Source organism: Scyliorhinus torazame, chromosome 7 (genome assembly GCF_047496885.1).
Source record: "Scyliorhinus torazame isolate Kashiwa2021f chromosome 7, sScyTor2.1, whole genome shotgun sequence".
Classification (NCBI taxonomy): Eukaryota; Metazoa; Chordata; class Chondrichthyes; order Carcharhiniformes; family Scyliorhinidae; genus Scyliorhinus; species Scyliorhinus torazame.
In genome coordinates, this window is record NC_092713.1 from 299740464 (window position 1) to 299764221 (window position 23758).

Below are 23758 nucleotides of genomic sequence, written 5' to 3' on the forward strand. Positions count from 1 at the left end.
CTTCGGCCCACGATGTTGCACCGATGATTCGTTCCCCTGAACTGTTTATCTCGGTGAAGTTGCTCACACTCGAACCAAGATCTATCCAAGAGCTGCCACCTCTCAAAACGCGATGGCCCTGCTGCCAACGCTGGGACGGTCCAGGCTCAGCGACCGCTAACGTATCTGGGACTATGCGAGATCTGTGATTGTTGCTTCACTCATGCTGTTTTGGATGTAATGTAGTTATTGAACTGTAGCTACTAAATTGCAGGATGCTGTCTGTGTTCTGCTTGCCTGACAGACTGACAGATTGGAGTCGACACAGTCGCCGCAGGCTGCTGTTGGCCTGTGTGAAAAGTCACTCACTCAATCATTGTGCTCTGTGTGTGAGGAGCGCGTCCAGACCCACTCACGTCTCCACTGCACTTCCAGCTGGTAAAGGTTAGTTCAGAAGAAAGTGTTTGAAATCTCTGACTGAATGCAGTGACTGCAGCATGGTGCAATGGACTCCAATAGTTAAACCAACTGCTGTTAATGGATTGAAAGCAAAGCAGTAAATTATAGAGATATCCAGCAGGTCAGTCGCGGTGAGATAAAAAAGCATTTCAAGTCTTTATACTTTCTGTTTTAAGCCACACCCAGCTTGGTACCTTCTTCCTGCAGCCCACGACATCCTGCTGTCGCTTAATAGGTATCTTCCTGAGCTCAGCACCAGAAGGTAAGATTCAAGACACACTCCAGAAACTTTAAGTCTGTGATTCATTCTGTCAATTCCAGTGCTGTAACTGAGGGAGTGCTGCACTGTCAGAGGGTCAGTGCTGAGGGAGTGCTGCACTGTCAGAGGGTGAGTGCTGAGGGAGTGCGGCACTGTCAGAGTGTCAGTACTGAGGGAGTGCTGCACTGTCAGAGGGGCAGTACTGAGGGAGTGCTACACTGTCAGAGGGACAGTGCTGAGGGAGCGCTGCACTGTCAGAGGGTCAGTACTGAGGGAGTGCTGCACTGTCAGAGGGACAGTACTGAGGGAGTGCTGCACTGTCAGAGGGTCAGTACTGAGGGAGTGCTGCACTGTCAGAGGGGCAGTGCTGACGGTGTGATGCACAGTCAGAGGGGCAGCATTGAGGGACAGCTTCACTGTCAGAGGGTCAATGCTGACAGAGTGCTGCACTGTCAGAGGGTCAGTGCTGACAGAGTGCTGCACTGTCAGAGGAGCAGTACTAAGGTAGTGCTGCATTGTCAGAGGGTTAGTACTGAGGGAGTGCTGCATTGTCAGAGGGTCAGTACTGAGGGACTGCTGCACTGTGAGAGGGTCAGTGCTGAGGGAGTGCTGCACTGTCAGAGTGTCAGTACTGAGGGAGTGCTGCACTGTCAGAGGGTGAGTGCTGAGGGAGTGCGGCACTGTCAGAGTGTCAGTACTGAGGGAGTGCTGCACTGTCAGAGGGACAGTGCTGAGGGGGTGCTGCACTGTCAGAGGGGCAGTGCTGACGGAGTGATGCACAGTCAGAGGGGCAGCATTGAGGGACTGCTTCACTGTCAGAGGGTCAGTGCTGACAGAGTGCTGCACTGTCAGAGGAGCAGTACTAAGGTAGTGCTGCATTGTCAGAGGGTCAGTGCTGACGGAGTGCTGCACTGTCAGAGGAGCAGTACTGAGGGAGTGCTGCACTGTCAGAGGGTTAGTACTGAGGGAGTGCTGCATTGTCAGAGGGTCAGTACTCAGGGAGTGCTGCACTGTCAGTGGGTCAGTACTGAGGGAGTGCTGCACTGTCAGATGGTCAGTGCTGACGGAGTACTGCACTGTCAGAGGAGCAGTACTGAGGGAGTGCTGCACTGTCAGAGGAGCAGTATTGAGGGAGTGCTGCACTGTCAGTGGGTCAGTACTGAGGGAGTGCTGCACTCTCAGAGGGTCAGTACTGAGGGAGTGCTGCACTGTCAGAGGGTCAGTACTGTGGGAGTGCTGCACTGTCAGTGGGTCAGTACTGAGGGAGTGCTGCACTCTCAGAGGGTCAGTACTGAGGGAGTGCTGCACTGTCAGAGGGTCAGTGCTGAGGGACTGCTGCACTGTCAGAGGAGCAGGACTAAGGTAGTGCTGCACTGTCAGTGGGTCAGTACTGAGGGAGTGCTGCACTGTCAGAGGGGCAGTATTGAGGGACTGCTTCACTGTCAGAGGGGCAGCACTAAGGGAGTGCTGCACTGTTAGAGGGTCAGTGCTGAGGGAGTGCTGCACTGTCAGAGGAACAGTGCTGACGGAGTGCTGCACTGTCAGAGGGTCAGTACTGTGGGAGTGCTGCACTGTCAGAGGTTCAGTACTGTGGGAGTGCTGCACTGTCAGTGGGTCAGCACTGAGGGAGTGTTGCACTGTCAGAGGGTCAGTGCTGACGAGCGCTGCACTGTTAGAGGGTCAGTGCTGAGGGAGTGCTGCACTGTCAGAGGGTCAGTACTGAGGGACTGCCGCACTGTCAGAGGGTCAGTACTGAGGCAGTGCTGCACTGTCAGAGGGTCAGTACTGAGGGACTGCCGCACTGTCAGAGGGTCAGTACTGAGAGAGTGCTGCACTGTCAGAGGAGCAGTACTGAGGGAGTGCTGCACTGTAGTGGGTCAGTACTGAGAGAGTGCTGCACTGTCAGAGGGTCAGTGCAGACGGAGTGCTGCACTGTCAGAGGCTCAGTACTGAGAGAGTGCTGCACTTTCAGAGTGTCAGTACTGAGGGAGTGCTGCACTGTCAGAGGGTCAGTACTGAGGGAGTGCTGCATTGACAGAGAGTCAGTACTGATGGAGTGCTGCACTGACAGGGGGTCAGTACTGAGGGAGTGCTGCACTGTCAGAGGGTCAGTACTGAGGGAGTGCTGCACTGTCAGAGGAGCAGTACTGAGAGAGTGCTGCACTGTCAGAGGAGCAGTACTGAGGGAGTGCTGCACTGTAGTGGGTCAGTACTGAGAGAGTGCTGCACTGTCAGAGGGTCAGTGCAGACGGAGTGATGCACTGTCAGAGGCTAAGTACTGAGGGAGTGCTGCACTTTCAGAGGGTCAGTACTGAGGGAGTGCTGCACTGTCAGAGGGTCAGTACTGAGGGAGTGCTGCACTGTCAGAGGGTCAGTACTGAGGGAGTGCTGCATTGACAGAGAGTCAGTACTGATGGAGTGCTTCACTGTCAGTGGGTCAGTACCGAGGGAGCGTTGCACTGTCAGAGGGTTAGTACTGAGGGAGTGCTACATTGTCAGATAGTCAGTACTGATGGAGTGCTGCACTGTCAGAGGGTCAGTACTGAGGGAGTGTTGCACTTTCAGAGGGTCAGTACTGAGGGAGTGCTGCACTGTCAGAGGGTCAGTACTGAGGGACGGCCGCACTGTCAGAGGGTCAGTACTGAGAGAGTGCTGCACTGTCAGAGGAGCAGTACTGATTGAGTGCTGCACTGTTTTGGGTCAGTACTGAGAGAGTGCTGCAATGTCAGAGGAGCAGTACTGAGGGAGTGCTGCACTGTCAGAGGGTCCGTACTGAGGGAGTGCTGCACTGTCAGTGGGTCAGTACTGAGGGAGTGCTGCACTGTCAGAGGCTCAGTACTGAGGGAGTGCTGCACTGTCAGAGGGTCAGGACTGAGAGAGTGCCGCACTGTCAGAGGGTCAGTGCTGACGGAGTGCTGCACTGTCAAAGGGTTAGTACTGAGGGAGTGCTGCATTGTCAGAGGGTCAGTACTGAGGGAGAGCTGCACTGTCAGTGGGTCAGCACTGAGGGAGTGCTGCACTGTCAGAGGGTCAGTGCTGATGGAGTGCTGCACTGTCAGAGGAGCAGTACTGAGGGAGTGCTGCACTGTCAGTGGGTCAGTACTGAGGGAGTGCTGCACTGCCAGAGGGGCAGTATTGAGGAACTGCTTCACTGTCAGAGGGGCAGTACTGAGGGAGTGCTGCACTGTCAGAGGGTCAGTACTGAGCGAGTGCTGCACTGTGAGAGGTTCAGTACTGTGGGAGTGCTGCACTGTCAGTGGGTCAGTACTGAGCGAGTGCTGCACTGTCAGAGGTTCAGTACTGTGGGAGTGCTGCACTGTCAGTGGGTCAGTACTGAGGGAGTGTTGCACTGTCAGAGGGTCAATGCTGAGGGAGTGCTGCACTGTCAGAGGGGCAGCGCTGAGGGTGTGCTGCAGTGTCAGAGGGTCAGTACTGAGGCAGTGCTGCACTGTCAGTGCGTCAGTACTGAGGGAGTGCTGCACTGTCAGAGGGTCAGTACTGAGGGAGTGCTGTACTGTCAGAGGGTCAGTGCTGACGGAGTGCTGCACTGTCAGAGGGTTAGTACTGAGGGAGTGCTGCACTGTAGAGGGTCAGTACTGAGGTAGTGCTGCACTGTCAGTGGGTCAGTACTGAGGGAGTACGGCACTGTCAGAGGGTCAGTGCTGACGGAGTGCTGCACTGTCAGAGGGTCAGTACTGAGGGAGTGCTGCACTGTCAGAAGGTCAGTACTGAGAGAGTGCCGAACTGTCAGAGGGTCAGTGCTGACGGAGTGCTGCACTGTCAGAGGGTCAGTACTGAGGGAGTGTTGCACTGTGAGAGGGTCAGTACTGAGGGAGTGCTGCACTGTCAGAGGAGCAGTACTGAGGGAGTGCTGCACTGTCAGAGGGTCAGTACTGAGGGAGTGCTTCACTGTCAGTTGGTCAGTACCGAGGGAGCGGTGCACTGTCTTAATGTCAGTACTGAGGGAGCGCTGCACTGTCAGAGGGTCAGTACTGAGAGAGTGCCGCACTGTCAGAGGGTCAGTGCTGACGGAGTGCTGCACTGTCAGAGGGTCAGTACTGAGGGAGTGCTGCACTGTCAGAGGGTCAGTACTGAGAGAGTGCCGCACTGTCAGAGGGTCAGTGCTGACGGAGTGCTGCACTGTCAGAGGGTTAGTACTGAGGGAGTGCTGCATTGTCAGAGGGTCAGTACTGAGGGAGTGCTGCACTGTCAGAGGAGCAGTACTGAGGGAGTGCTGCACTGTCAGAGGGTCAGTACTGAGGGAGTGCTTCACTGTCAGTTGGTCAGTACCGAGGGAGCGGTGCACTGTCTTAATGTCAGTACTGAGGGAGCGCTGCACTGTCAGAGGGTCAGTACTGAGAGAGTGCCGCACTGTCAGAGGGTCAGTGCTGAGGGAGTGCTGCATTGTCAGAGGGTCAGTACTGAGGGAGTGCTGCACTGTCAGAGGGTCAGTGCTGAGGGAGTGCTGCACTGTCAGAGCAACAGTGCTGACGGAGTGCTGCACTGTCAGAGGGTTAGTACTGAGGGAGTGCTGCATTGTCAGAGGGTCAGTACTGAGGGAGTGCTGCACTGTCAGAGGGTCAGTGCTGAGGGAGTGCTGCACTGTCAGAGGGTCAGTGCTGAGGGAGTGCTGCACTGTCAGAGCAACAGTGCTGACGGAGTGCTGCACTGTCAGAGGGTTAGTACTGAGGGAGTGCTGCATTGTCAGAGGGTCAGTACTGAGGGAGTGCTGCACTGTCAGAGGGTCAGTGCTGAGGGAGTGCTGCACTGTCAGAGCAACAGTGCTGACGGAGTGCTGCACTGTCAGAGGGTCAGTACTGTGGGAGTGCTGCACTGTCAGTGGGCCTGTACTGAGGGAGTGTTGCACTGTCAGAGGGTCAGTGCTGACGGAGTGCTGCACTGTCAGAGGGTCAGTACTGAGGGAGTGCTGCACTGTCAGAGGTTCAGTACTGTGGGAGTGCTGCACTGTCAGTGGGTCAGTACTGAGGGAGTGTTGCACTGTCAGCGGGTCAGTGCTGACGGAGCGCTGCACTGTCAGAGGGTCAGTGGTGAGGGAGTGCTGCACTGTCAGAGGATCAGTGCTGACGGAGTGCTTCACTGTCAGAGGGTCAGTACTGTGGGAGTGCTGCACTGTCAGAAGGTCAGTACTGAGAGAGTGCCGCCCTGTCAGAGGGTTAGTGCTGACGGAGTGCTGCACTGTCAGAGGGTTAGTACTGAGGGAGTGCTACATTGTCAGAGAGTCAGTACTGATGGAGTGCTGCACTGTCAGAGGGTCAGTACTGAGGGAGTGCTGCACTGTCAGAGGGTCAGTACTGAGGGAGTGCTGCACTGTCAGAGGAGCAGTACTGAGGGAGTGCTGCACTGTCAGAGGGTCAGTACTGAGGAAGCGCTGCACTGTCAGAGGGTCAGTACTGAGGGAGCGCTGCACTGTCAGAGGGTCAGTACTGAGGGGGTGCTGCACTGTCAGAGGGTCAGTGCTGACGGACTGCTGCACTGTCAGAGGGTCAGTACTGAGGGACTGCCGCACTGTAGTGGGTCAGTACTGAGGGAGTGCCGCACTGTCAGAGGGTCAGTGCTGACGGAGTGCTGCATTGTCAGAGGGTCAGTAATGAGGGAGTGCTGCACTGTCAGTGGGTCAGTACCGAGGGAGTGCTGCACTGTCAGAGGGTCAGTACTGAGAGAGTGCCGCACTGTCAGAGGGACAGTGCTGACAGAGTGCTGCACTGTCAGAGGGTTAGTACTGAGGGAGTGCTGCATTGTCAGAGGGTCAGTACTGAGGGAGTGCTTCACTGTCAGTTGGTCAGTACCGAGGGAGCGGTGCACTGTCAGAAGGTCAGTACTGAGGGAGCGCTGCACTGTCAGAGAGTCAGTACTGAGAGAGTGCCGCACTGTCAGAGGGTCAGTGCTGACGGAGTGCTGCACTGTCAGAGGGTTAGTACTGAGGGAGTGCTGCATTGTCAGAGGGTCAGTACTGAGGGAGTGCTGCACTGTCAGAGGGTCAGTACTGTGGGAGTGCTGCACTGTCAGTGGGTCTGTACTGAGGGAGTGTTGCACTGTCAGAGGGCCAGTGCTGACGGAGTGCTGCACTGTCAGAGGGTCAGTACTGAGGGAGTGCTGCACTGTCAGAGGTTCAGTACTGTGGGAGTGCTGCACTGTCAGTGGGTCAGCACTGAGGGAGTGTTGCACTGTCAGAGGGTCAGTACTGAGGGAGTGCTGCATTGTCAGTGGGTCAGTGCTGAGGGAGCGCTGCACTGTCAGAGGGTCAGTACTAAGTCATTGCTGCAGTGTCAAAGGGCCAGGACTGAGGGAGTGCAGCACTGTCAGAGGGGCAGTCCTTTGGGAGTGCTGCACTGTCAGAGGGGCAGTACTGAGGGAATGCTGCACTGCCAGACGGCCGGTACTGAGGGAGCGGTGCACTGTCAGAGGGGCAGTACTGAGGGAGTGCTGCACTGTCAGAGGGTCAGTACTGAGCGAGTGCTGCACTGTCAGCAGATCAGTACTGAGGGAGTGCTGCACTGTCAGATGGGCAGTACTGAGGGAGCTGTGCACTTTCAGAGGGGCAGTGCTGAGGGAGCGCTGCGCTGTCAGAGAGGCAGCACTGTGGGAACACTGCACTGTCCGAGGGTCAGTACTGAGAAAAGTGCTGCACTGTCAGAGGGGCAGTACTGAGGAAGTGCTGCACTGTCAGAGTGTTAGTACTGTGGGAGTGCTGCACTGACAGAGAGGCAGCACTGAGGGGGTGTTGCACTGTCAGAGGGGCAGTACTGAGGGAGCTGTGCACTGTCAGAGGGTCAGTACTGAGGTAGTGCTTCACTGTCTGAGGGGCAGTACTGCGGGAGCGCAGCACTGTCAGAGGGTCAGTACTGTGGGAACGCTGCACTGTCAGAGGGTCAGTACTGAGGGAGTGCTGCACTGTCAGTGCCAGTACTGCGGGAGCGCAGCACTGTCAGAGGGTCAGTACTGAGGAAGTGCTGCACTGTCATGGCCAGTACTGCCGGAGCGCAGCACTGTCAGAGGGTCAGTACTGAGGGAGTGCGGCACTGTCAGAGGGGCAGTACTGAGGGAGTGCTGCACTGTGAGAGGGGCAGCACTGAGGGAGTGCTGCATTGTCCCAGTGTCAGTACTGAGGGAGTGCTGCACTGTCAGTGGGTCAGTACTGAGGGAGAGCTGCACTGTCAGAGGGTCAGTGCTGATGGAGTGCTGCACTGTCAGAGGCTCAGTACTGAGGGAGTGCTGCACTGTCAGAGGGTCAGGACTGAGAGAGTGCTGCACTGTCAGAGGGTCAGTGCTGACGGAGTGCTGCACTGTCAGAGGGTTAGTACTGAGGGAGTGCTGCACTGTCAGAGGGGCAGTGCTGACGGTGTGATGCACAGTCAGAGGGGCAGCATTGAGGGACAGCTTCACTGTCAGAGGGTCAATGCTGACAGAGTGCTGCACTGTCAGAGGGTCAGTGCTGACAGAGTGCTGCACTGTCAGAGGAGCAGTACTAAGGTAGTGCTGCATTGTCAGAGGGTTAGTACTGAGGGAGTGCTGCATTGTCAGAGGGTCAGTACTGAGGGACTGCTGCACTGTGAGAGGGTCAGTGCTGAGGGAGTGCTGCACTGTCAGAGTGTCAGTACTGAGGGAGTGCTGCACTGTCAGAGGGTGAGTGCTGAGGGAGTGCGGCACTGTCAGAGTGTCAGTACTGAGGGAGTGCTGCACTGTCAGAGGGACAGTGCTGAGGGGGTGCTGCACTGTCAGAGGGGCAGTGCTGACGGAGTGATGCACAGTCAGAGGGGCAGCATTGAGGGACTGCTTCACTGTCAGAGGGTCAGTGCTGACAGAGTGCTGCACTGTCAGAGGAGCAGTACTAAGGTAGTGCTGCATTGTCAGAGGGTCAGTGCTGACGGAGTGCTGCACTGTCAGAGGAGCAGTACTGAGGGAGTGCTGCACTGTCAGACGGTTAGTACTGAGGGAGTGCTGCATTGTCAGAGGGTCAGTACTCAGGGAGTGCTGCACTGTCAGTGGGTCAGTACTGAGGGAGTGCTGCACTGTCAGATGGTCAGTGCTGACGGAGTACTGCACTGTCAGAGGAGCAGTACTGAGGGAGTGCTGCACTGTCAGAGGAGCAGTATTGAGGGAGTGCTGCACTGTCAGTGGGTCAGTACTGAGGGAGTGCTGCACTCTCAGAGGGTCAGTACTGAGGGAGTGCTGCACTGTCAGAGGGTCAGTACTGTGGGAGTGCTGCACTGTCAGTGGGTCAGTACTGAGGGAGTGCTGCACTCTCAGAGGGTCAGTACTGAGGGAGTGCTGCACTGTCAGAGGGTCAGTGCTGAGGGACTGCTGCACTGTCAGAGGAGCAGGACTAAGGTAGTGCTGCACTGTCAGTGGGTCAGTACTGAGGGAGTGCTGCACTGTCAGAGGGGCAGTATTGAGGGACTGCTTCACTGTCAGAGGGGCAGCACTAAGGGAGTGCTGCACTGTTAGAGGGTCAGTGCTGAGGGAGTGCTGCACTGTCAGAGGAACAGTGCTGACGGAGTGCTGCACTGTCAGAGGGTCAGTACTGTGGGAGTGCTGCACTGTCAGAGGTTCAGTACTGTGGGAGTGCTGCACTGTCAGTGGGTCAGCACTGAGGGAGTGTTGCACTGTCAGAGGGTCAGTGCTGACGAGCGCTGCACTGTTAGAGGGTCAGTGCTGAGGGAGTGCTGCACTGTCAGAGGGTCAGTACTGAGGGACTGCCGCACTGTCAGAGGGTCAGTACTGAGGCAGTGCTGCACTGTCAGAGGGTCAGTACTGAGGGACTGCCGCACTGTCAGAGGGTCAGTACTGAGAGAGTGCTGCACTGTCAGAGGAGCAGTACTGAGGGAGTGCTGCACTGTAGTGGGTCAGTACTGAGAGAGTGCTGCACTGTCAGAGGGTCAGTGCAGACGGAGTGCTGCACTGTCAGAGGCTCAGTACTGAGAGAGTGCTGCACTTTCAGAGTGTCAGTACTGAGGGAGTGCTGCACTGTCAGAGGGTCAGTACTGAGGGAGTGCTGCATTGACAGAGAGTCAGTACTGATGGAGTGCTGCACTGACAGGGGGTCAGTACTGAGGGAGTGCTGCACTGTCAGAGGGTCAGTACTGAGGGAGTGCTGCACTGTCAGAGGAGCAGTACTGAGAGAGTGCTGCACTGTCAGAGGAGCAGTACTGAGGGAGTGCTGCACTGTAGTGGGTCAGTACTGAGAGAGTGCTGCACTGTCAGAGGGTCAGTGCAGACGGAGTGATGCACTGTCAGAGGCTAAGTACTGAGGGAGTGCTGCACTTTCAGAGGGTCAGTACTGAGGGAGTGCTGCACTGTCAGAGGGTCAGTACTGAGGGAGTGCTGCACTGTCAGAGGGTCAGTACTGAGGGAGTGCTGCATTGACAGAGAGTCAGTACTGATGGAGTGCTTCACTGTCAGTGGGTCAGTACCGAGGGAGCGTTGCACTGTCAGAGGGTTAGTACTGAGGGAGTGCTACATTGTCAGATAGTCAGTACTGATGGAGTGCTGCACTGTCAGAGGGTCAGTACTGAGGGAGTGTTGCACTTTCAGAGGGTCAGTACTGAGGGAGTGCTGCACTGTCAGAGGGTCAGTACTGAGGGACGGCCGCACTGTCAGAGGGTCAGTACTGAGAGAGTGCTGCACTGTCAGAGGAGCAGTACTGATTGAGTGCTGCACTGTTTTGGGTCAGTACTGAGAGAGTGCTGCAATGTCAGAGGAGCAGTACTGAGGGAGTGCTGCACTGTCAGAGGGTCCGTACTGAGGGAGTGCTGCACTGTCAGTGGGTCAGTACTGAGGGAGTGCTGCACTGTCAGAGGCTCAGTACTGAGGGAGTGCTGCACTGTCAGAGGGTCAGGACTGAGAGAGTGCCGCACTGTCAGAGGGTCAGTGCTGACGGAGTGCTGCACTGTCAAAGGGTTAGTACTGAGGGAGTGCTGCATTGTCAGAGGGTCAGTACTGAGGGAGAGCTGCACTGTCAGTGGGTCAGCACTGAGGGAGTGCTGCACTGTCAGAGGGTCAGTGCTGATGGAGTGCTGCACTGTCAGAGGAGCAGTACTGAGGGAGTGCTGCACTGTCAGTGGGTCAGTACTGAGGGAGTGCTGCACTGCCAGAGGGGCAGTATTGAGGAACTGCTTCACTGTCAGAGGGGCAGTACTGAGGGAGTGCTGCACTGTCAGAGGGTCAGTACTGAGCGAGTGCTGCACTGTGAGAGGTTCAGTACTGTGGGAGTGCTGCACTGTCAGTGGGTCAGTACTGAGCGAGTGCTGCACTGTCAGAGGTTCAGTACTGTGGGAGTGCTGCACTGTCAGTGGGTCAGTACTGAGGGAGTGTTGCACTGTCAGAGGGTCAATGCTGAGGGAGTGCTGCACTGTCAGAGGGGCAGCGCTGAGGGTGTGCTGCAGTGTCAGAGGGTCAGTACTGAGGCAGTGCTGCACTGTCAGTGCGTCAGTACTGAGGGAGTGCTGCACTGTCAGAGGGTCAGTACTGAGGGAGTGCTGTACTGTCAGAGGGTCAGTGCTGACGGAGTGCTGCACTGTCAGAGGGTTAGTACTGAGGGAGTGCTGCACTGTAGAGGGTCAGTACTGAGGTAGTGCTGCACTGTCAGTGGGTCAGTACTGAGGGAGTACGGCACTGTCAGAGGGTCAGTGCTGACGGAGTGCTGCACTGTCAGAGGGTCAGTACTGAGGGAGTGCTGCACTGTCAGAAGGTCAGTACTGAGAGAGTGCCGAACTGTCAGAGGGTCAGTGCTGACGGAGTGCTGCACTGTCAGAGGGTCAGTACTGAGGGAGTGTTGCACTGTGAGAGGGTCAGTACTGAGGGAGTGCTGCACTGTCAGAGGAGCAGTACTGAGGGAGTGCTGCACTGTCAGAGGGTCAGTACTGAGGGAGTGCTTCACTGTCAGTTGGTCAGTACCGAGGGAGCGGTGCACTGTCTTAATGTCAGTACTGAGGGAGCGCTGCACTGTCAGAGGGTCAGTACTGAGAGAGTGCCGCACTGTCAGAGGGTCAGTGCTGACGGAGTGCTGCACTGTCAGAGGGTCAGTACTGAGGGAGTGCTGCACTGTCAGAGGGTCAGTACTGAGAGAGTGCCGCACTGTCAGAGGGTCAGTGCTGACGGAGTGCTGCACTGTCAGAGGGTTAGTACTGAGGGAGTGCTGCATTGTCAGAGGGTCAGTACTGAGGGAGTGCTGCACTGTCAGAGGAGCAGTACTGAGGGAGTGCTGCACTGTCAGAGGGTCAGTACTGAGGGAGTGCTTCACTGTCAGTTGGTCAGTACCGAGGGAGCGGTGCACTGTCTTAATGTCAGTACTGAGGGAGCGCTGCACTGTCAGAGGGTCAGTACTGAGAGAGTGCCGCACTGTCAGAGGGTCAGTGCTGAGGGAGTGCTGCATTGTCAGAGGGTCAGTACTGAGGGAGTGCTGCACTGTCAGAGGGTCAGTGCTGAGGGAGTGCTGCACTGTCAGAGCAACAGTGCTGACGGAGTGCTGCACTGTCAGAGGGTTAGTACTGAGGGAGTGCTGCATTGTCAGAGGGTCAGTACTGAGGGAGTGCTGCACTGTCAGAGGGTCAGTGCTGAGGGAGTGCTGCACTGTCAGAGGGTCAGTGCTGAGGGAGTGCTGCACTGTCAGAGCAACAGTGCTGACGGAGTGCTGCACTGTCAGAGGGTTAGTACTGAGGGAGTGCTGCATTGTCAGAGGGTCAGTACTGAGGGAGTGCTGCACTGTCAGAGGGTCAGTGCTGAGGGAGTGCTGCACTGTCAGAGCAACAGTGCTGACGGAGTGCTGCACTGTCAGAGGGTCAGTACTGTGGGAGTGCTGCACTGTCAGTGGGCCTGTACTGAGGGAGTGTTGCACTGTCAGAGGGTCAGTGCTGACGGAGTGCTGCACTGTCAGAGGGTCAGTACTGAGGGAGTGCTGCACTGTCAGAGGTTCAGTACTGTGGGAGTGCTGCACTGTCAGTGGGTCAGTACTGAGGGAGTGTTGCACTGTCAGCGGGTCAGTGCTGACGGAGCGCTGCACTGTCAGAGGGTCAGTGGTGAGGGAGTGCTGCACTGTCAGAGGATCAGTGCTGACGGAGTGCTTCACTGTCAGAGGGTCAGTACTGTGGGAGTGCTGCACTGTCAGAAGGTCAGTACTGAGAGAGTGCCGCCCTGTCAGAGGGTTAGTGCTGACGGAGTGCTGCACTGTCAGAGGGTTAGTACTGAGGGAGTGCTACATTGTCAGAGAGTCAGTACTGATGGAGTGCTGCACTGTCAGAGGGTCAGTACTGAGGGAGTGCTGCACTGTCAAAGGGTCAGTACTGAGGGAGTGCTGCACTGTCAGAGGAGCAGTACTGAGGGAGTGCTGCACTGTCAGAGGGTCAGTACTGAGGAAGCGCTGCACTGTCAGAGGGTCAGTACTGAGGGAGCGCTGCACTGTCAGAGGGTCAGTACTGAGGGGGTGCTGCACTGTCAGAGGGTCAGTGCTGACGGACTGCTGCACTGTCAGAGGGTCAGTACTGAGGGACTGCCGCACTGTAGTGGGTCAGTACTGAGGGAGTGCCGCACTGTCAGAGGGTCAGTGCTGACGGAGTGCTGCATTGTCAGAGGGTCAGTAATGAGGGAGTGCTGCACTGTCAGTGGGTCAGTACCGAGGGAGTGCTGCACTGTCAGAGGGTCAGTACTGAGAGAGTGCCGCACTGTCAGAGGGACAGTGCTGACAGAGTGCTGCACTGTCAGAGGGTTAGTACTGAGGGAGTGCTGCATTGTCAGAGGGTCAGTACTGAGGGAGTGCTTCACTGTCAGTTGGTCAGTACCGAGGGAGCGGTGCACTGTCAGAAGGTCAGTACTGAGGGAGCGCTGCACTGTCAGAGAGTCAGTACTGAGAGAGTGCCGCACTGTCAGAGGGTCAGTGCTGACGGAGTGCTGCACTGTCAGAGGGTTAGTACTGAGGGAGTGCTGCATTGTCAGAGGGTCAGTACTGAGGGAGTGCTGCACTGTCAGAGGGTCAGTACTGTGGGAGTGCTGCACTGTCAGTGGGTCTGTACTGAGGGAGTGTTGCACTGTCAGAGGGCCAGTGCTGACGGAGTGCTGCACTGTCAGAGGGTCAGTACTGAGGGAGTGCTGCACTGTCAGAGGTTCAGTACTGTGGGAGTGCTGCACTGTCAGTGGGTCAGCACTGAGGGAGTGTTGCACTGTCAGAGGGTCAGTACTGAGGGAGTGCTGCATTGTCAGTGGGTCAGTGCTGAGGGAGCGCTGCACTGTCAGAGGGTCAGTACTAAGTCATTGCTGCAGTGTCAAAGGGCCAGGACTGAGGGAGTGCAGCACTGTCAGAGGGGCAGTCCTTTGGGAGTGCTGCACTGTCAGAGGGGCAGTACTGAGGGAATGCTGCACTGCCAGACGGCCGGTACTGAGGGAGCGGTGCACTGTCAGAGGGGCAGTACTGAGGGAGTGCTGCACTGTCAGAGGGTCAGTACTGAGCGAGTGCTGCACTGTCAGCAGATCAGTACTGAGGGAGTGCTGCACTGTCAGATGGGCAGTACTGAGGGAGCTGTGCACTTTCAGAGGGGCAGTGCTGAGGGAGCGCTGCGCTGTCAGAGAGGCAGCACTGTGGGAACACTGCACTGTCCGAGGGTCAGTACTGAGAAAAGTGCTGCACTGTCAGAGGGGCAGTACTGAGGAAGTGCTGCACTGTCAGAGTGTTAGTACTGTGGGAGTGCTGCACTGACAGAGAGGCAGCACTGAGGGGGTGTTGCACTGTCAGAGGGGCAGTACTGAGGGAGCTGTGCACTGTCAGAGGGTCAGTACTGAGGTAGTGCTTCACTGTCTGAGGGGCAGTACTGCGGGAGCGCAGCACTGTCAGAGGGTCAGTACTGTGGGAACGCTGCACTGTCAGAGGGTCAGTACTGAGGGAGTGCTGCACTGTCAGTGCCAGTACTGCGGGAGCGCAGCACTGTCAGAGGGTCAGTACTGAGGAAGTGCTGCACTGTCATGGCCAGTACTGCCGGAGCGCAGCACTGTCAGAGGGTCAGTACTGAGGGAGTGCGGCACTGTCAGAGGGGCAGTACTGAGGGAGTGCTGCACTGTGAGAGGGGCAGCACTGAGGGAGTGCTGCATTGTCCCAGTGTCAGTACTGAGGGAGTGCTGCACTGTCAGTGGGTCAGTACTGAGGGAGAGCTGCACTGTCAGAGGGTCAGTGCTGATGGAGTGCTGCACTGTCAGAGGCTCAGTACTGAGGGAGTGCTGCACTGTCAGAGGGTCAGGACTGAGAGAGTGCTGCACTGTCAGAGGGTCAGTGCTGACGGAGTGCTGCACTGTCAGAGGGTTAGTACTGAGGGAGTGCTGCATTGTCAGAGGGTCAGTACTGAGGGAGAACTGCACTGTCAGTGGGTCAGTACTGAGGGAGTGCTGCACTGTCAGAGGGTCAGTGCTGATGGAGTGCTGCACTGTCAGAGGAGCAGTACTGAGGGAGTGCTGCACTGTCAGTGGGTCAGTACTGAGGGAGTGCTGCACTGCCAGAGGGGCAGTATTGAGGAACTGCTTCACTGTCAGAGGGGCAGTACTGAGGGAGTGCTGCACTGTCAGAGGGTCAGTACTGAGCGAGTGCTGCACTGTCAGAGGTTCAGTACTGTGGGAGTGCTGCACTGTCAGTGGGTCAGTACTGAGCGAGTGCTGCACTGTCAGAGGTTCAGTACTGTGGGAGTGCTGCACTGTCAGTAGGTCAGTACTGAGGGAGTGTTGCACTGTCAGAGGGTCAGTGCTGAGGGATGCTGCACTGTCAGAGGAGCAGTGCTGAGGGAGTGCTGCACTGTCAGAGGGTCAGTACTGAGGGAGTGCTGCACTGTCAGAGGGTCAGTGCTGACGGAGTGCTGCACTGTCAGAGGGTTAGTACTGAGGGAGTGCTGCACTGCAGAGGGTCAGTACTGAGGTAGTGCTGCACTGTCAGTGGGTCAGTACTGAGGGAGTACTGCACTGTCAGAGGGTCAGTGCTGACGGAGTGCTGCACTGTCAGTGGGTCAGTACTGAGGGAGTGTTGCACTGTCAGAGGGTCAATGCTGAGGGAGTGCTGCACTGTCAGAGGGGCAGCGCTGAGGGTGTGCTGCAGTGTCAGAGGGTCAGTACTGAGGCAGTGCTGCACTGTCAGTGCGTCAGTACTGAGGGAGTGCTGCACTGTCAGAGGGTCAGTACTGAGGGAGTGCTGTACTGTCAGAGGGTCAGTGCTGACGGAGTGCTGCACTGTCAGAGGGTTAGTACTGAGGGAGTGCTGCACTGTAGAGGGTCAGTACTGAGGTAGTGCTGCACTGTCAGTGGGTCAGTACTGAGGGAGTACGGCACTGTCAGAGGGTCAGTGCTGACGGAGTGCTGCACTGTCAGAGGGTCAGTACTGAGGGAGTGCTGCACTGTCAGAAGGTCAGTACTGAGAGAGTGCCGAACTGTCAGAGGGTCAGTGCTGACGGAGTGCTGCACTGTCAGAGGGTCAGTACTGAGGGAGTGTTGCACTGTGAGAGGGTCAGTACTGAGGGAGTGCTGCACTGTCAGAGGAGCAGTACTGAGGGAGTGCTGCACTGTCAGAGGGTCAGTACTGAGGGAGTGCTTCACTGTCAGTTGGTCAGTACCGAGGGAGCGGTGCACTGTCTTAATGTCAGTACTGAGGGAGCGCTGCACTGTCAGAGGGTCAGTACTGAGAGAGTGCCGCACTGTCAGAGGGTCAGTGCTGACTGAGTGCTGCACTGTCAGAGGGTCAGTACTGAGGGAGTGCTGCACTGTCAGAGGGTCAGTACTGAGAGAGTGCCGCACTGTCAGAGGGTCAGTGCTGACGGAGTGCTGCACTGTCAGAGGGTTAGTACTGAGGGAGTGCTGCATTGTCAGAGGGTCAGTACTGAGGGAGTGCTGCACTGTCAGAGGAGCAGTACTGAGGGAGTGCTGCACTGTCAGAGGGTCAGTACTGAGGGAGTGCTTCACTGTCAGTTGGTCAGTACCGAGGGAGCGGTGCACTGTCTTAATGTCAGTACTGAGGGAGCGCTGCACTGTCAGAGGGTCAGTACTGAGAGAGTGCCGCACTGTCAGAGGGTCAGTGCTGACAGTGCTGCACTGTCAGAGGGTTAGTACTGAGGGAGTGCTGCATTGTCAGAGGGTCAGTACTGAGGGAGTGCTGCACTGTCAGAGGGTCAGTGCTGAGGGAGTGCTGCACTGTCAGAGCAACAGTGCTGACGGAGTGCTGCACTGTCAGAGGGTCAGTACTGTGGGAGTGCTGCACTGTCAGTGGGCCTGTACTGAGGGAGTGTTGCACTGTCAGAGGGTCAGTGCTGACGGAGTGCTGCACTGTCAGAGGGTCAGTACTGAGGGAGTGCTGCACTGTCAGAGGTTCAGTACTGTGGGAGTGCTGCACTGTCAGTGGGTCAGTACTGAGGGAGTGTTGCACTGTCAGCAGGTCCGTGCTGACGGAGCGCTGCACTGTCAGAGGGTCAGTGGTGAGGGAGTGCTGCACTGTCAGAGGATCAGTGCTGACGGAGTGCTTCACTGTCAGAGGGTCAGTACTGTGGGAGTGCTGCACTGTCAGAAGGTCAGTACTGAGAGAGTGCCGCCCTGTCAGAGGGTTAGTGCTGACGGAGTGCTGCACTGTCAGAGGGTTAGTACTGAGGGAGTGCTACATTGTCAGAGAGTCAGTACTGATGGAGTGCTGCACTGTCAGAGGGTCAGTACTGAGGGAGTGCTGCACTGTCAGAGGGTCAGTACTGAGGGAGTGCTGCACTGTCAGAGGAGCAGTACTGAGGGAGTGCTGCACTGTCAGAGGGTCAGTACTGAGGAAGCGCTGCACTGTCAGAGGGTCAGTACTGAGGGAGCGCTGCACTGTCAGAGGGTCAGTACTGAGGGGGTGCTGCACTGTCAGAGGGTCAGTGCTGACGGACTGCTGCACTGTCAGAGGGTCAGTACTGAGGGACTGCCGCACTGTAGTGGGTCAGTACTGAGGGAGTGCCGCACTGTCAGAGGGTCAGTGCTGACGGAGTGCTGCATTGTCAGAGGGTCAGTAATGAGGGAGTGCTGCACTGTCAGTGGGTCAGTACCGAGGGAGTGCTGCACTGTCAGAGGGTCAGTACTGAGAGAGTGCCGCACTGTCAGAGGGACAGTGCTGACAGAGTGCTGCACTGTCAGAGGGTTAGTACTGAGGGAGTGCTGCATTGTCAGAGGGTCAGTACTGAGGGAGTGCTTCACTGTCAGTTGGTCAGTACCGAGGGAGCGGTGCACTGTCAGAAGGTCAGTACTGAGGGAGCGCTGCACTGTCAGAGAGTCAGTACTGAGAGAGTGCCGCACTGTCAGAGGGTCAGTGCTGACGGAGTGCTGCACTGTCAGAGGGTTAGTACTGAGGGAGTGCTGCATTGTCAGAGGGTCAGTACTGAGGGAGTGCTGCACTGTCAGAGGGTCAGTACTGTGGGAGTGCTGCACTGTCAGTGGGTCTGTACTGAGGGAGTGTTGCACTGTCAGAGGGCCAGTGCTGACGGAGTGCTGCACTGTCAGAGGGTCAGTACTGAGGGAGTGCTGCACTGTCAGAGGTTCAGTACTGTGGGAGTGCTGCACTGTCAGTGGGTCAGCACTGAGGGAGTGTTGCACTGTCAGAGGGTCAGTACTGAGGGAGTGCTGCATTGTCAGTGGGTCAGTGCTGAGGGAGCGCTGCACTGTCAGAGGGTCAGTACTAAGTCATTGCTGCAGTGTCAAAGGGCCAGGACTGAGGGAGTGCAGCACTGTCAGAGGGGCAGTCCTGTGGGAGTGCTGCACTGTCAGAGGGGCAGTACTGAGGGAATGCTGCACTGCCAGACGGCCGGTACTGAGGGAGCGGTGCACTGTCAGAGGGGCAGTACTGAGGGAGTGCTGCACTGTCAGAGGGTCAGTACTGAGCGAGTGCTGCACTGTCAGCAGATCAGTACTGAGGGAGTGCTGCACTGTCAGATGGGCAGTACTGAGGGAGCTGTGCACTTTCAGAGGGGCAGTGCTGAGGGAGCGCTGCGCTGTCAGAGAGGCAGCACTGTGGGAACACTGCACTGTCCGAGGGTCAGTACTGAGAAAAGTGCTGCACTGTCAGAGGGGCAGTACTGAGGAAGTGCTGCACTGTCAGAGTGTTAGTACTGTGGGAGTGCTGCACTGACAGAGAGGCAGCACTGAGGGGGTGTTGCACTGTCAGAGGGGCAGTACTGAGGGAGCTGTGCACTGTCAGAGGGTCAGTACTGAGGTAGTGCTTCACTGTCTGAGGGGCAGTACTGCGGGAGCGCAGCACTGTCAGAGGGTCAGTACTGTGGGAACGCTGCACTGTCAGAGGGTCAGTACTGAGGGAGTGCTGCACTGTCAGTGCCAGTACTGCGGGAGCGCAGCACTGTCAGAGGGTCAGTACTGAGGAAGTGCTGCACTGTCATGGCCAGTACTGCCGGAGCGCAGCACTGTCAGAGGGTCAGTACTGAGGGAGTGCGGCACTGTCAGAGGGGCAGTACTGAGGGAGTGCTGCACTGTGAGAGGGGCAGCACTGAGGGAGTGCTGCATTGTCCCAGTGTCAGTACTGAGGGAGTGCTGCACTGTCAGTGGGTCAGTACTGAGGGAGAGCTGCACTGTCAGAGGGTCAGTGCTGATGGAGTGCTGCACTGTCAGAGGCTCAGTACTGAGGGAGTGCTGCACTGTCAGAGGGTCAGGACTGAGAGAGTGCTGCACTGTCAGAGGGTCAGTGCTGACGGAGTGCTGCACTGTCAGAGGGTTAGTACTGAGGGAGTGCTGCATTGTCAGAGGGTCAGTACTGAGGGAGAACTGCACTGTCAGTGGGTCAGTACTGAGGGAGTGCTGCACTGTCAGAGGGTCAGTGCTGATGGAGTGCTGCACTGTCAGAGGAGCAGTACTGAGGGAGTGCTGCACTGTCAGTGGGTCAGTACTGAGGGAGTGCTGCACTGCCAGAGGGGCAGTATTGAGGAACTGCTTCACTGTCAGAGGGGCAGTACTGAGGGAGTGCTGCACTGTCAGAGGGTCAGTACTGAGCGAGTGCTGCACTGTCAGAGGTTCAGTACTGTGGGAGTGCTGCACTGTCAGTGGGTCAGTACTGAGCGAGTGCTGCACTGTCAGAGGTTCAGTACTGTGGGAGTGCTGCACTGTCAGTAGGTCAGTACTGAGGGAGTGTTGCACTGTCAGAGGGTCAGTGCTGAGGGATGCTGCACTGTCAGAGGAGCAGTGCTGAGGGAGTGCTGCACTGTCAGAGGGTCAGTACTGAGGGAGTGCTGCACTGTCAGAGGGTCAGTGCTGACGGAGTGCTGCACTGTCAGAGGGTTAGTACTGAGGGAGTGCTGCACTGCAGAGGGTCAGTACTGAGGTAGTGCTGCACTGTCAGTGGGTCAGTACTGAGGGAGTACTGCACTGTCAGAGGGTCAGTGCTGACGGAGTGCTGCACTGTCAGAGGGTCTGTACTGAGGGAGTGCTGCACTGTCAGAAGGTCAGTACTGAGAGAGTGCCGAAGTGTCAGAGGGTCAGTGCTGACGGAGTGCTGCACTGTCAGAGGGTCAGTACTGAGGGAGTGTTGCACTGTCAGAGGGTCAGTACTGAGGGAGTGCTGCACTGTCAGAGGGTCATTACTGAGGGAGTGCTTCACTGTCAGTTGGTCAGTACCGAGGGAGCGGTGCACTGTCAGAAGGTCAGTACTGAGGGAGCGCTGCACTGTCAGAGAGTCAGTACTGAGAGAGTGCCGCACTGTCAGAGGGTCAGTGCTGACGGAGTGCTGCACTGTCAGAGGGTTAGTACTGAGGGAGTGCTGCATTGTCAGAGGGTCAGTACTGAGGGAGTGCTGCACTGTCAGAGGGGCAGTATTGAGGGACTGCTTCACTGTCAGAGGGGCAGTACTGAGGGAGTGCTGCACTGCCAGAGGGTCAGTGCTGAGGGAGTGCTGCACTGTCAGAGGGTCAGTACTGTGGGAGTGCTGCACTGTCAGTGGGTCTGTACTGAGGGAGTGTTGCACTGTCAGAGGGCCAGTGCTGACGGAGTGCTGCACTGTCAGAGGGTCAGTACTGAGGGAGTGCTGCACTGTCAGAGGTTCAGTACTGTGGGAGTGCTGCACTGTCAGTGGGTCAGTACTGAGGGAGTGTTGCACTGTCAGAGGGTCAGTACTGAGGGAGTGCTGCATTGTCAGTGGGTCAGTGCTGAGGGAGCGCTGCACTGTCAGAGGGTCAGTACTAAGTCATTGCTGCAGTGTCAAAGGGCCAGGACTGAGGGAGTGCAGCACTGTCAGAGGGGCAGTCCTGTGGGAGTGCTGCACTGTCAGAGGGGCAGTACTGAGGGAATGTTGCACTGCCAGACGGCCGGTACTGAGGGAGCGGTGCACTGTCAGAGGGGCAGTACTGAGGGAGTGCTGCACTGTCAGAGGGGCAGTACTGAGCGAGTGCTGCACTGTCAGCAGATCAGTACTGAGGGAGTGCTGCACTGTCAGATGGGCAGTACTGAGGGAGCTGTGCACTTTCAGAGGGGCAGTGCTGAGGGAGCGCTGCGCTGTCAGAGAGGCAGCACTGTGGGAACACTGCACTGTCCGAGGGTCAGTACTGAGAAAAGTGCTGCACTGTCAGAAGGGCAGTACTGAGGAAGTGCTGCACTGTCAGAGTGTTAGTACTGTGGGAGTGCTGCACTGACAGAGAGGCAGCACTGAGGGGGTGTTGCACTGTCAGAGGGGCAGTACTGAGGGAGCTGTGCACTGTCAGAGGGTCAGTACTGAGGTAGTGCTTCACTGTCTGAGGGGCAGTACTGCGGGAGCGCAGCACTGTCAGAGGGTCAGTACTGTGGGAACGCTGCACTGTCAGAGGGTCAGTACTGAGGGAGTGCTGCACTGTCAGTGCCAGTACTGCGGGAGCGCAGCACTGTCAGAGGGTCAGTACTGAGGAAGTGCTGCACTGTCATGGCCAGTACTGCCGGAGCGCAGCACTGTCAGAGGGTCAGTACTGATGGAGTGCGGCACTGTCAGAGGGGCAGTACTGAGGGAGTGCTGCACTGTGAGAGGGGCAGCACTGAGGGAGTGCTGCATTGTCCCAGTGTCAGTACTGAGGGAGTGCTGCACTGTCAGAGGGTCAGTACTGAGGGAGTGCTGCACTGTCAGAGCGACAGTACTGAGGAAGTGCAGGATTGTCAGAGGGGTACTACTGAGGGAGTGCTGCACAGCCAGAGGGACTGTACAGTGGGAGTGCTGCTCTGTCAGAGACGCAGTACTGAGGGAGTGCTGCACTGTCAGAGGGACAGTATTGAGGGAGTGCTGCATTGTCAGTGGGTCAGTGCTGAGGGAGCGCTGCAGTGCCAGAGGGTCAGTACTAAGTCAGTGCTGCAGTGTCAAAGGGTCAGGACTGAGGGAGTGCAGCACTGTCAGAGGGGCGGTACTGAGGGAGCGCTGCACTGTCAGAGGGGCAGAACTGAGGGGGTGCTGCACTGTCAGCAAATCAGTACTGAGGGAGTGCTGCACTGTCAGAGGGTCAGTACTGAGTCAGTGCTGCAGTGTCAGAAGGTCAGTACTGTGGGAGTGCAGCACTGTCAGAGGGTCAGTACTGAGGAAGTGCTGCACTGTCATGGCCAGTACTGCGGGAGCGCAGCCCTGTCAGAGGGTCAGTACTGTGGGAACGCTGCACTGTCAGAGGGGCAGTACTGAGGGAGCGCAGCACTGTGGGAGGGGCAGCACTGAGGGAGTGCTGCATTGTCCGAGTGTCAGTACTGAGGGAGTTCTGCACTGTCTGAGGGTCAGTACTGAGGGAGTGCTGCACAGCCAGAGGGACAGTACAGTGTGATGCTGCTCTGTCAGAGACGCAGTACTGAGGGAGTGCTGCACTGTCAGAGGGACAGTATTGAGGGAGTGCTGCATTGTCAGTGAGTCAGTGCTGAGGGAGTGCTGCACTGTCAGAGGGGCAGTACTGAGCGAGTGCTGCACTGTCAGCAGATTAGTACTGAGGGAGTGCTGCACTGTCAGAATGTCAGTACTGAGGGAGCGCTGCACAGTCAGAGGGTAAGTACTGAGGGAGTGCTGCACTGCCAGATGGTCAGTACTGAGGGTGTGCTGCACTTTCAGAGGGGCAGTGCTGAGGGAGCGCTGCACTGTCAGAGAGGCAGCACTGTGGGAACACTGCACTGTCAGAGGGTCAGTACTGAGAGAGTGCTGCACTGTCAGAGGGTCAATACTGAGGGAGTGCTGCACTGTCAGAGGGGCAGTACTGAGGGAGTGCTGCTCTGTCAGAGGGTCAGTACTGAGGAAGTTCTGCACTGTCAGGGCCAGTACTGCGGGAGCGCTGCACTGTCAGAGGGTCAGTACTGAGGGAGTGCTGCACTGTCAGAGAGGCAGTGCTGAGGGAGTGCTGCACTGTTAGAGGGTCAGCACTGAGGGATTGCTGCACTGTCAGAGGGTCAGTGCTGAGGGAGTGCTGCACTGTCAGAGAGGCAGTGCTGAGGGAGAGCTGCACTGTCAGAGAGGCAGTACTGAGGGAGTGTTGCACTGTCAGAGAGGCAGCACTGTGGGAACACTGCACTGTCAGAGGGTCAGTACTGAGAGAGTGCTGCACTGTGGGAGGGGCAGCACTGAGGGAGTGCTGCACTGTCAGAGGGTCAGAGCTGAGGGAGTGCTGCATTGTCCGAGGGTCAGTACTGAGGGTGTGCTGCACTATCAGAGCGTCAGTACTGAGGGAGTGCTGCACTGTCAGAGGGGCAGTACTGAGGGAGTGCTGCACTGTCAGAGGGGCAGTACTGAGGGAGTGCTGCACTGTCAGAGGGTCAGCACTGAGGGAATGCCGCACTGTGAGGCCGTCAGTACTGAGGGAGTGCTGCACTGTCAGAGAGGCAGATTTGGGGAAGTGCCACACTGTCCACAGGTAATGTTCGTAGAATCCCTCTAATCCGGAACGAGGCCATTCGGTCCCTCAGGTCTACACCCACCCTCCGATAGAGCATCCCACCTAAGCCCCCACTCCCCCGCTCGGTACCCGTCATGGCCCCTAACCTTTTGACACTTAGGGGCAACTTAGCATGGCGAACCCACCTAACCTGCACATCTTTGGAATGTGGGAGCCACCCGGAGGAAACCCAGGCAGACACGCGGAGAAC

General features: G+C 57.1%; 1 long non-coding RNA gene across 2 annotated transcripts in view; it reads left to right on the forward strand.

Moving 5' to 3' along the window:
* Nucleotides 1–23758, forward strand: part of LOC140427124 (uncharacterized) — a 146225-nt gene that overhangs the window by 40033 nt on the left and 82434 nt on the right. Inside the window, exon 1 of one of the 2 annotated variants that reach the window (XR_011948395.1) lies at nt 437–700. The exons of the other annotated variant lie outside the window; for it this stretch is intronic. This is a non-coding gene — a long non-coding RNA (uncharacterized lncRNA). Of the gene's footprint in view, nt 1–436; nt 701–23758 lie in introns of those variants that run through there. 2 annotated transcript variants of the gene reach the window in all.